Source organism: Triturus cristatus, chromosome 1_2 (genome assembly GCF_964204655.1).
Source record: "Triturus cristatus chromosome 1_2, aTriCri1.1, whole genome shotgun sequence".
NCBI lineage: Eukaryota > Metazoa > Chordata > Amphibia > Caudata > Salamandridae > Triturus > Triturus cristatus.
The window spans coordinates 1,077,127,904-1,077,140,808 of record NC_140580.1 but is presented as its reverse complement, the minus strand read 5'-3'; positions in this window follow the sequence as shown (position 1 = coordinate 1,077,140,808).

Below are 12,905 nucleotides of genomic sequence, written 5' to 3'. Positions count from 1 at the left end.
TGCTGTATGGGCCTCAAGACTCCTGTCCATGGTCTCCGGCATCTGACTCCCTGTGACCCTCCACTGTCGGAGGATGACCTTTTGCTGCTCCTGCTTCGACCATTTGCTGCAACCCATCCTCGTGGCCCGGTGCCCGGCGTTGGCACAGAAATGTCCAGCTATGCAATCACCTCCGCCCCCCTTCCACCAGGCTCAAAGGAAGGCTAATCCCCTAGTGCTTGCTGCCTCCTCGCAGCACTTGGCAGGCCGTCAAGGGCGTCCCATAACCTTATGTCTCCATTGTTGCCTGAGGCCTGAGTCCATCTGTTTTGTAGCTCTATGCACTGGTGAGTGGGGGAGGTAGTCACCAATATATATCTCTGAGGCTTCTTCAATACAGGGTGGACTCCCTTACCTCATTGGCAGGCCAGGGATGCCCAGTTCCACGCCCCTCCCATGAGAACCTGTGCAGCATCACCCACACCCCCCAGGGCCACTGCCAGCTCCCTGACTCCCCCCAGGGTGAGGCAATGACAGGGACACACACTGCCCTAAGCAGAGTGCGCTGACCACCCCAGCAGGGCACGAGGACCCCTCCCCCTCTCCTCTGGTGCTCACCTCTGGTCAGGCCAAGCCCCACAATGGGTCAGTGTCCACTGCCACCTCCTCCTCCGGTCGCCTTGCGGGGCAGTAACTCTCCCTGACTAAGCCGTCCTTCAGGGCTGGGGATTCGCTGCAACCTTTACGGGCAGGCCATCAGCCAGTCTCTGGATCCATTTGTGGGCCCACTATTGGGATCCTGGGGCCCTCAGGGGATCAACATTGGGCACTGCAAGGACCTGGGTGTCCCCCCACCAGTTTGCTGCCTTGCCCGGTTGAAGAAGAAATGGCTCTGCGTGTCCAGGTCATGCCCCCCGTATTTTTATTATTTTAATTGGAAAACAAACTAAACTAAACATGTCAAGAAAGCAAGACAAGACGTCAAGGCATGGCCATGCTCAAACTCAAGAAATACAAGGATGGAAGAGCGAGAAAACGGACATTTTAAAAACATGCATCCACTCTCTGACCAGCATTCCTGCACACATCAGGACTGCTAAATTACTTTTACGTCATGACTGAAGTTTAGGAAGGACCGAAAGACTGATCACTACAGAGAGCACCCTACCAGCTAACAACATGGACTTCATGTTTCCTTTCCCGATAAAGTTATCAATGTATTTATTTATTTTTGTAGTCTTATATTGGCAAACGTGGCCCAAAGGCATTCGATTATTTTACAAGAAGCAAGAATTAGTGATAATAGAAAATACCAATAACATGAGATACAATACAGTCAAAAGGATAACCAATCGAGATGGGGTGGTAGTCTGGGACAGTCATAGATCAAAGTGTCTTTGGAAGGAGGTCTTTAAGTTACTTTTTGAAAAGGGTCATGCATTGAACTGGAGGAAGACAGTTCCAGGTCCTAGTAGGCCTGCTGGAGAAGGACTCCTTCTTACAGCACTCCTGTTTGAGACAGGAGGTCGAGTTGGATTTCAACCCTTGTTCCCCATTGGTACCAAAGATTTTCAGTTTCTTAGCATGGTAGGGGGTTGAGGAATAGGGAAGATCTGTATAGGTGATGTATGCTTAAATTGTGCTCTTGCTTCCATAGGGAGCCACTGAACAGTGAGACGGGCTGGAGAGATGTTGTTGAATTTCTTGTTTCCTGACACATAGCAGACAGCAGTAGGCTGAAGAAGCTCTATGGGGGGGCTAAGTGGACATAAGGGCCATAGAGCAGGAAATTCCTATAGTTCAATCTTTCGAAGACTAATGCTATGATTACTTACTGGTAATCCCCATTACTCTTAGTCCTCCTCGTCCTCGACCCAGTTATAACTAATGAGGTATTCCACATGACAGGAAACAAAACAGGAAACGCTTTTAGGCTCCACCCACCCTCCCGTCAGGAGCTATAAGTACATAGCCAACAGAAAGCACATCCTGACATACCAAGCAACAAAGGCCTGAACAGGGAGGGGGGGTGGGAAGAATGACTGGGTCGAGGACGAGGGGGACTAAGAGTAATGGGGATTACCGATAAGTAATCATAGCATTACCTCTACGTCCCTCGTCCTCGGCCCAGTCATAACTAATGAGGTATACCAAAGCAACCCTACCAGCAGGCCTTTGGTGAACCACACAGAGAACAGAGACCGAACACAAAAATGGAGTGCAGCAAGTGAAAAATTTAATAAACGAACAGAATCAGGGAGGGGGAACAACCCCCACAGCACGCAACACACCACAACCAAAATTGGTCCGGTCAGACAAAGCACAATTCAGACGATAGTGCCGTACAAAAGTAGAATCAGACGCCCATGTCCCAGCCCGACAGATCTCATCAAGGGAAACCCCATGAAAGGCAGACCAGGAAGAAGAAACACCCCTAGTGGAACGGGCCTGAACCCCAGAAGGGCAAGGCAAACCAGAGCCCTGATAAGCCAGAGAAATGACAGCCTTGATCCAGCGACCCAGAGTAAGACGGGAGGCAGCCTTACTCCGACCAGCCAAACCAAAGGTCACAAAGAGGGAGTCCGAAGTGCGAAACCCCGCAGAGCGGGCAACATAAACGGACAATGCACGTCTCACATCCAGGGAGTGAAGCAACAGCTCAGCAGGCAAGGAAGGAGAAGGACATAAAGAAGGAAGAATCAACTCCTGAGAGCAATGAAAACGAGAACGAATCTTCGGAACAAACCCAGGATCCAAAGAAAGGACCACCGCGTCATCTAAGAAATGCAAAAAGGGAGGAGAACAACACAAGGCAGTGAGCTCACCCAACCGCCGAGCAGAAGTAACAGCAACCAAAAAAGCCACCTTAAAAGAGAGGAATTTAAGATCCACAGACTCCAAGGGCTCAAAAGGAGAGGACTGCAGAGCACCCAGGACCAAAGAAAGATCCCAAGGAGGAACCTGAGAACGAGTAGAGGGAGAGGACAGAGAGAAACTCCGGAACAACCGGGAAACCAACAATCCATCCGAAGACGGAAGCGATGCCGGATCCCGGAAAGCCCGAATGGCAGCCCACTGCCCCTTCAGAGTAGACAAGGCATACTTCTTCTGAAACCCATCCAAGAAAAACTGAAGGATAGAAGCGATAGGACAAGAGACAGGAGAGAGACCAAGCCCTGAACACCAGGAGGAGAAAGAAGCCCAATGCTTAGAGTAGGAGGACAAAGTGGAACTCCTATGGGACCCCTGCATCACAGTGATGAGGTGTTCAAGCAAACCCCAGACTCCAAGAGACATCCATTCAACCACCAGACTGCCATGGTGAGAGGGACCAGGAGGGAGGGAGAGGGAGATCTCAGGGGAGACGGGTAGCGGGGAAGAATCCAAAGAGGGCCCACTGCCAGCCTCAACAACAACGAGAACCAGGACCTCCACGGCCAGTGAGGCAAGACCCCAACCACCTGGGCACCCACCCGCTGGACCTTTAGCAAGAAGGCAGGAATCAGGGGGAAGGGGGGAAGGTGTACAGCAACCAAGGGGGCCACTGAAGAGACAACGCCTCCACCCCCCAAGCACCCAACTCCGGAGTCCGAGAACAAAAGAGGGAGAGTTGGGCATCGGCCCGGGAGGCAAACAAGTCCAGCAGGGGAATCCCGAACCTCCGACAGATCAACCGGAAAATCCTGGGGGAGAGACACAGGGTCAGAGAAGATGGAAACCTGCAACTCAAGGCGTCCGCCACCACATTGTCCACACCCCGGATATGCTGAGCAGAGAGGACCAGAAGATGACACTCCACCCAACCCGCAATTGCACAGGCCACCAAATTCAACGAAGGACTGCGAGTACTGCCCTGGTGGTTGATGTAAGCCACAGTCACGGAGTTGTCCGACCTCACCAGGACATTGCACCCCAGCAGATGGGCCTGGAAGAAATGAAGAGCACGGTCCACAGCAGACAGCTCCCTCCAATTGGACGCGTGGCGGGACTCCACCCGGAGCCAACGAGCCTGAACCGACCACTGACCCAGAGTAGCCCCCCAACCGGACGCACTGGCATCCGTTGTCAACACCAAAGGAGGCGGCAGACGAATCCACATCCCCCTGGAGAGATTCGAGGAATCCAGCCACCACTGGAGAGCGGCCACCACCTCCAGAGACACTGGCACAGAGAGAGCATAGTCCTGAACCGGAAACGGCACCCATCGCTGAAGATGCCACAGCAGAGGCCGAAGATGAACCCTGGCCCAGGGCACTGTGAAGACAGTAGCAGCCATATGACCCTGAACCTCGAGCCACTGAAGGAGGGGAGCCGCAGCCCGGAACAACAACCTCCGCAACAGGCACTGAAGACGCTGAATCCTTGAATCCGGCAGGAACACCTTGCCCAGGACTGAATCGAAGACGGCCCCTATGAAAGTTCGCCGAGTAGCAGGAAGGAGCTGACATTTTGGAAAGTTCACAAGAAACCCATGCTGCTCTAGCGTAAGGATGGTCAAGGACAGGTGCTGAGACAGGACCGCCGGGGAAGGAGCCTGGAGCAGCCAATCGTCGAGGTAGGGGAACACCGACACTCCCCGGAGGTGAAGATGGGCCACCAAGGGAGCAACAACCTTGGTGAATATACTCGGGGCGCAGACCTGAGACCAAACGGAACGACACAGAACTGCCAATGATGACCCCCCCCCCAGGCAGAACCGCAGGAACATCTGATCCTCCAGAGCCACTGGCACATGAAGATAAGCGTCCTGGAGATCCAGAGTAGCAAACACCCAGCCGGCCTGAATCTAAGGAACCACCCGCTGCAAAGTCTCCATCTTGAATGGGATCTTCCGCACAAACAAGTTCAGACTCCGAAGATTGATGACAATCCAAAACCCCCCTGTGACCTTCGGAACCAGGAAAACAATCAAATAGGTTCCCCAGGCCCCACTCCAACCGTGGAACGGGAACAATCGCCTTCTTCAAGAACAGAGTGTGAACACCGGCCACCAAGGACCGACGACGGGACCGGCACAATGGAGTCGGAGTCTGCACCACGCCCGAGGGAGGAGGAAGGGACAGAAACTCGATCCGATACCCCCATTCCTGGACCTCCAGGACCCACTGATCGGAGGTCGTCAGACGCCAAGCGGGGAGGAACAATCGCAACCTCCCACCAACCTCGGGTGCCATACCAGCGGGACCCACGACCGGAGTGGCATAGTCAGGAACGCTGCGGCCCCGGTCCAGCATCACGGGAGGCTTCTTCTGGAACTTCCGAGGAAAACCTCTACCAGCACCCCTCGGTCCTTTAAAGGAGGACTGCTGAAACCTGGAAGGCTGAAGAAAAGTCTTGGCCTGAGAAAAGGAAAAATCCTTACGAGAAGGCTGCCGACGGAAGGAAAAGGAATGTTTACGCTCCTTGAACACCTTATGCAGCCGAACCTCAAGACCGTCCCCAAAGAGACGAGGGCCAGTAAAGGGCAAACGCAAAGCCATGTACCTCTGGGCGGCATCCTTATTCCAACCTTTCAACAACAGATTCCGACGAGCAGCGATAGAGGAACCACAGGACAAGGCAGAAGCGCGCACAGAATCGAAGGCAATATCCGAGAGGAATTCAGCCTGACGCTCCATAGATTCCAGCAAATCCGGGCAACAGCCACCCTCCTGCATCGTTGAAAACAAAGTCTTAAAGTCAGTCAACAGAGATTGAGCGACATAAGCTCCATAGATAACAGATGGCAAGGTGAGACCCAGCATGAGACTTGCGCAAAGCAGAGTCAACTTTCTTATCCACCCCATCACGAAGAATGTTATCATCCGCCATGGAAGGACGACCAACCAAACTGGCGACAATGGAATCCACACGCACAGACTCAGGAAAGGACTCCTCCATGTCCTGTAAAGGATAAAGCTTCGACATGAAGCGCGGCAACATAATGTGATCCGGGTCCTTCCACTCATTCAAGAGGACATCCATCACACAGGGATTAATAGGAAGTGAAGTAGCCACAGGCTTCCGAAATTGCGGCAAGACAGCATCCGAGGAAGTACTGGCCACATCATCATCAGGAAACCCCATGTTCTCACGCACATGAGAAAGCAAGTCAGGCAACAATTCTTTGGAAATATATTTGCCCTTCAGATCCACTGCCCCCAAGGAAGCGTCACCAGAAGAATCGGAAGAAGAAATGTCCGAATAGAGAGCAACGCTCCCACCAGAACGACTCCCAGGAGATTTCTTGGAGGACTTTAGGTCAGACAAAGTCTCCAAAATCAGGCGCTTCAACCTGTCGTCATCCAACTTTGGGCGCTTCCCCGCAGGGACAGGATCCCCACTGTCCGGAAGGGAAGAGGAAGCGGAAACAGGAGACACATGTCTCCGCTTCCTGTGATGCTTCCCCATCAAGAATCAACTAGCAAACGAAGTAACACCAAAAGCAGGAACCAGCAAACCAAACACAGGTAGAACTGAAGCGAAAAAGACACCCCCCTCCTTTTAAAACAATACAGAAACAGGAAACTGCTCCCAAGCAGCACAGCTGAGTGAAACGAAAGCGAGGCGGGAGGGGGGTGTGGCCAGAACACCAAAATAAAGAAACACAGTGCGCGGCCGCCGAAGGCACCAAACCGGCACTACGAAGGAAAAGCGCAACCGGAGTCCACCCGCGCGCATTAATGGCGGCATCAAAGAAAATGGCGCACTTGGACCCCAACCCGAGTGCTCCCGAGGCACAGCACGAAACGGAGTGCCCGGACCCCACCCCGGGCGCTCCACAACCAAGGACCGGCCCGGAGGGCACGAACGCGAAGCACTCGGGAAAACCCGAGCGCTTCAATGAAATCACCAACGGAGCCCCCAGACCCCAAACCGGGCGCTCCTCAATGAAGGCCCTGCCCGGAGCAGCAGAAACACGGAGCACTCGGGGAAACCGAGTGCTCCAAGAAAAATGCACACGGAGCGCCTGGGCCCCAAACCGGGCGCTCCGCTCCCAGACGCCGTAAACAGCAGAAGCGGGGCACTCGGTGCAACTCGAGTGCTCCCTAGAGAAAACAGCAGGGAGCGCCCAAACCCCAACCCGGGCGCTCCCACCACACAGGCAGCCCGCATACGGAGCGCCCCGACCCCACCCCGGGTGCTCCACCAGCGGGGGGACTGAGGCTCCTCAAGCCAAGAAAATACCAACGGAGCACAACAGGAGGCCAGGACACACCCACAGGGAAGGACTCACTGTCAACAGCAGGAGCAGCAGCAGGGTCCCAGGAAGCCAGCGCAGGCCAGCAGAACCAGCATCCAGGAGCCTGAAGAGTCCAGAAAGCCCAGCAGCCCGACCCCCTAATTAACCCTGTCAATCATTCCCCAACTCTTCTATTTTTTACTTTGCAGTAATCTCTTCCCCCAGCACTGTGTACAGTGCACAGCTGCTCCTGAATCAGGTGGGAACTCTATAAATGCCCGTGTACACAAATGTTGATAACATGGCATCATAAAAGAATAAATATATGAGTAATATTCCTGGGCTGATTTTAAGACAGGGGTGCTTCACATCAGTCTGTGAGGGCTGGATCTATTCGGTTTTATCAAGGTAATCACATGCTATGTAAAATATTCTATTTGTGATACACCAGGGCCGATTCACAAAGGTAAATTCAGTTTGTTTTTTAAGGTAATTTTATTGTTTTGTACTTTTTCAACAGTAGGTGTTCCAATGACATCACTTCCCATCCATTCACCCCCTTCCATTCTTCATAATGACTTCCGGGAGTCCTCGGGAAAGGATGTGGTCGACTCCGTCGGCTAGACTGCCGACTTTGGTGCTGGAAACCAGGGTTCGAACCTCAAGGTCGCGTCCACATCCTGTGATTCTGGGCAAATCACTTAATCTCCCCGTGCCTGAATGTGTAATGTAAATACGGTGCTATGTAAAGCGCTCCAATACCTTCGGGTCGAGTTCGCGCTACATAAATATGCAAAAAAAAAACAAAAAGCATCAGGGGAGTTGGGAGTATACCCCATTCGTCATTGCGAAAAATTGTAGTAATACTTTCAACAATGTAGGATAACGCAGGGGTGGTCCCAGTCCCTGGGGCACATAAACATTACCTAAGCTCCTCAGCGTGGTTCAAGGCAAACAATGTCTCAATCAGGTACAGTCAGTCAGTGTGAACAGGCTGCATTTAAATATAGGGGCTAAATTTCACGAGGAAAAAGCGCAAGCTGCATTTAAAGATACGTGCTTTCCACAAAGCGGTGTGGTTCGCCTGGTAATTCAGGTTCTACTGCCGATTTAATTAACGTAGGATCATGGGAGTCTATATAGATATCTTGCTGTTTAGCATGTAGTGTTTTTGACAGAATGGTTTATTTTAAACAGTGAAACGTGTTTTACGTTTTTGTATTGTAATTAGTCATATAACATCAAGGCTGATGGTATGTTTATGAATTCTTTTTAGATACCCCTAACGAAGGGAAATATCCCGAAATGCATTGGGTGAAATTTTAAAATAAAGTCGTGACATGCGGAAACATGTCCTGTTTATGAACATCGTTAATTTGAATATGGTAATGAGTACAATAAATTGATGAGAAATGGCCATGGTAAAAACGTGGCAAATGAAGGAGCAAACAGTGTGGATGATCTGTTGACTGGGTGTGAGTGTTTGATTGGTTCTGATGCTCCGTCCATCACCACCCCCTTTTGTACCGCTTTGTTCGCCATAAGTTGGCAGGGTATGCTCAGACGTGAGTCCCTTGCTCACTTGGCCACTGGATTCAAGCAAGCCTGGCTGAAGACGGCTGAAATGCCAGAAACCGGTCCTAGGAAGCTTGTTTCCGGTCCAGGGAAGGCATGGCTTGGCAGTTCGGGCTGGACTGTTCCCATGAGGCACAGGGTCAGACTGATTTGCATATGGCCATGTCTGAACTGGGGTGGTAGAGTGGGCTAAAGAACGGTGATGGATCAAACCCAGATCTGTTGACTGGGTGTGAGTGTTTGATTGGTTCTGATGCTCCGTCCATCACCACCCCCTTTTGTACCGCTTTGTTCGCCATAAGTTGGCAGGGTATGCTCAGACGTGAGTCCCTTGCTCACTTGGCCACTGGATTCAAGCAAGCCTGGCTGAAGACGGCTGAAATGCCAGAAACCGGTCCTAGGAAGCTTGTTTCCGGTCCAGGGAAGGCATGGCTTGGCAGTTCGGGCTGGACTGTTCCCATGAGGCACAGGGTCAGACTGATTTGCATATGGCCATGTCTGAACTGGGGTGGTAGAGTGGGCTAAAGAACGGTGATGGATCAAACCCAGATCTGTTGACTGGGTGTGAGTGTTTGATTGGTTCTGATGCTCTGTCCATCACCACCCCCTTTTGTACCGCTTTGTTCGCCATAAGTTGGCAGGGTATGCTCAGACGTGAGTCCCTTGCTCACTTGGCCACTGGATTCAAGCAAGCCTGGCTGAAGACGGCTGAAATGCCAGAAACCGGTCCTAGGAAGCTTGTTTCCGGTCCAGGGAAGGCATGGCTTGGCAGTTCGGGCTGGACTGTTCCCATGAGGCACAGGGTCAGACTGATTTGCATATGGCCATGTCTGAACTGGGGTGGTAGAGTGGGCTAAAGAACGGTGATGGATCAAACCCAGATCTGTTGACTGGGTGTGAGTGTTTGATTGGTTCTGATGCTCCGTCCATCACCACCCCCTTTTGTACCGCTTTGTTCGCCATAAGTTGGCAGGGTATGCTCAGACGTGAGTCCCTTGCTCACTTGGCCACTGGATTCAAGCAAGCCTGGCTGAAGACGGCTGCAATGCCAGAAACCGGTCCTAGGAAGCTTGTTTCCGGTCCAGGGAAGGCATGGCTTGGCAGTTCGGGCTGGACTGTTCCCATGAGGCACAGGGTCAGACTGATTTGCATATGGCAATGTCTGAACTGGGGTGGTAGAGTGGGCTAAAGAACGGTGATGGATCAAACCCAGATCTGTTGACTGGGTGTGAGTGTTTGATTGGTTCTGATGCTCCGTCCATCACCACCCCCTTTTGTACCGCTTTGTTCGCCATAAGTTGGCAGGGTATGCTCAGACGTGAGTCCCTTGCTCACTTGGCCACTGGATTCAAGCAAGCCTGGCTGAAGACGGCTGAAATGCCAGAAACCGGTCCTAGGAAGCTTGTTTCCGGTCTAGGGAAGGCATGGCTTGGCAGTTCGGGCTGGACTGTTCCCATGAGGCACAGGGTCAGACTGATTTGCATATGGCCATGTCTGAACTGGGGTGGTAGAGTGGGCTAAAGAACGGTGATGGATCAAACCCAGATCTGTTGACTGGGTGTGAGTGTTTGATTGGTTCTGATGCTCCGTCCATCACCACCCCCTTTTGTACCGCTTTGTTCGCCATAAGTTGGCAGGGTATGCTCAGACGTGAGTCCCTTGCTCACTTGGCCACTGGATTCAAGCAAGCCTGGCTGAAGACGGCTGAACTGCCAGAAACCGGTCCTAGGAAGCTTGTTTCCGGTCCACGGAAGGCATGGCTTGGCAGTTCGGGCTGGACTGTTCCCATGAGGCACAGGGTCAGACTGATTTGCATATGGCCATGTCTGAACTGGGGTGGTAGAGTGGGCTAAAGAACGGTGATGGATCAAACCCAGATCTGTTGACTGGGTGTGAGTGTTTGATTGGTTCTGATGCTCCGTCCATCACCACCCCCTTTTGTACCGCATGGTAAAAACGTGGCAAATGAAGGAGCAAACAGTGTGGATGAAACTGAAGAATAGATATATAAAATTGATTAGCAACGGATATGGCTGTGCGGCGGAAGTGGGATCGCTAAAAGGTCCTCTGTGTGTCTGTTTTACATTGCCAGCGCAACTGGACAGAGCTCGAGTCCAGCATGCACGCCAACATGTGTCTGAAGCAGTTGATCATGGTTAGGTAATGGAGTACAAAAAACATTAAAAGAGGTGTGCATCCCACCACCATTAATGTCAATCAGGTACTAAAACAATTAAAACACACCAAAACCAGCGGAGTCCTGCTGGAGAACTATCCAAAGAGCCAGAGGTCGTCACATCATGGAGGGGTAAATGACTTTGGAAATATTAGTAGGTGGGCGGGTGTGGGACAACAGGTATCAGAGTAACAGTAATATAGGGGGTGAGTAGGGTTCTAGCTCGACCCAACGGGGGATCCCAATTCCTTCTCACTCTCCTCCACGACCCTCCGGGTGAGGGAGCAGATCGTACCCATGTTATCAATTTTGGAAAATCTGGCACTATGGTGCGCCAGTCTTGAGCTAGCTTCGATGCTCTAAGCCCATGTTGAGCCTCTCTTTGGAGATCTTTCTCCTTGCAGTCGACCCATTTTGTGACTTCAGTATGCCACGGTAGTAGATTAAGGCGCCAGAGGTGTTTCCAGGAAATCTGTATTTGGCGACGAGTCAGTATGAAGGCCAGGTCAAGATACCTAGACGTGGTAACTCACGTTTTGAGTTTGGGGAAGAAGCCCACTAGACAATAGGGTGGTGTTTTGAGTATGTCTTTGGCTCTTGCAGTACATTGGACAGCAGTTTCCAATTCTGAAATAGGCTGGTAATGCCTAAACATATGGTAGAAGGCAGCATCACCGCATTGACCCTTGGACACGCCACCTGCGCTGCACAGATTTATGGATTTAGGTGTAATGTGTACTCTATGGAAAACATAATATTGTATTACAAAAAGGTAAATCAGTAATGCTGACTTATACCTACCTGGAATTCAGAAAGGGATCCCTGGTAGGCATAAGTTAATTTATGGATGCAGAGATTCCACCATGAGTGCGAGGTTCTTTACATGCATAAAATCCCTTAAAATCCCACTCAAGAGAACTAAAGGTGTTCCGAGGTGTGGTTAGCCTACAATGCTTGGATAAAGCAACAAACAACTACGTTTGTTGCCATTCACATCTCCCCACATTCCTTTTTCGAACCTGAAATGAGTCAGATTTTACTCCAGCCCAATGATGGCGTAAATATGGATGGAAATGGAAAGGAATCAAAACACCCTATCCCTCCCTACCCCTACCCAGGGTATAAGGGAAGAGGTTTCTCCACAAGGAAAAAACATGTGAATTTGCATGTGGATTCCTACAAATGTTCGTGAATTCCAGAAAATATTGCCTTTTTAGGTGTGTAGAGCAACATTTAACAAGAGAGGCAACTTCAATGAATTGCGTGTGATGTTAGGATGTGGTAAAATATTTAATTATAGATACTTTGAATTCGAAAAATTAGAGCGAAAATACAGCTCTCGACCACCTCGAAGAAACATAGAATTACAGGTGATTTTCACCTATTATCCTATTGTCTTCGCTTGCTCAGAGTACTTTCTCTGCTAATTCATGCTCTAAATTACTGTTTTGCACTTGTGTTGCAGCGCACTGGATTTAAAGTGCCTGTGGAACGCGGATTGAACTGCTGCCTTTGATGTTCAAACCGGGCATAGATATTTCTGAGTTCAAATATTTTTGATCCAGACGTTGAGCATGCAATATTGACAACCTTCTCCAGTAGTTATTACGTTTCTTTTCAAAGCAGCAGTCTCTCCAGGATTACTGCAGGTGATGCCGTCTGTAAGCATCCCTCTTTTAGCCTCTTTCCAGTTTCTTGTGGTGACATCATTGTGACAAGTTGGCCTTCAGCTCTGTTGCTGATTGGCTGCTCCAGGGGAACGGTGGATGGTGTCTCTTATCCTATTTGCTCAGATATGTTTACATGTAAAGATCTTTGCTCTGCATGCGTCTTATCAAGGGCCTGATTAAAAGTATAGGAGCTATTTACCGAACGTGGTAAATAACGATTCCTCAGGGCTAGTTATTTATCGGGTGCGATAAATAGCACCTATTATGAGTTTCTGGGGAATAACGTGGATATTGGTGTTTAACGCACCAACATTTGCATGATACAGTAATTACCATATGGTTT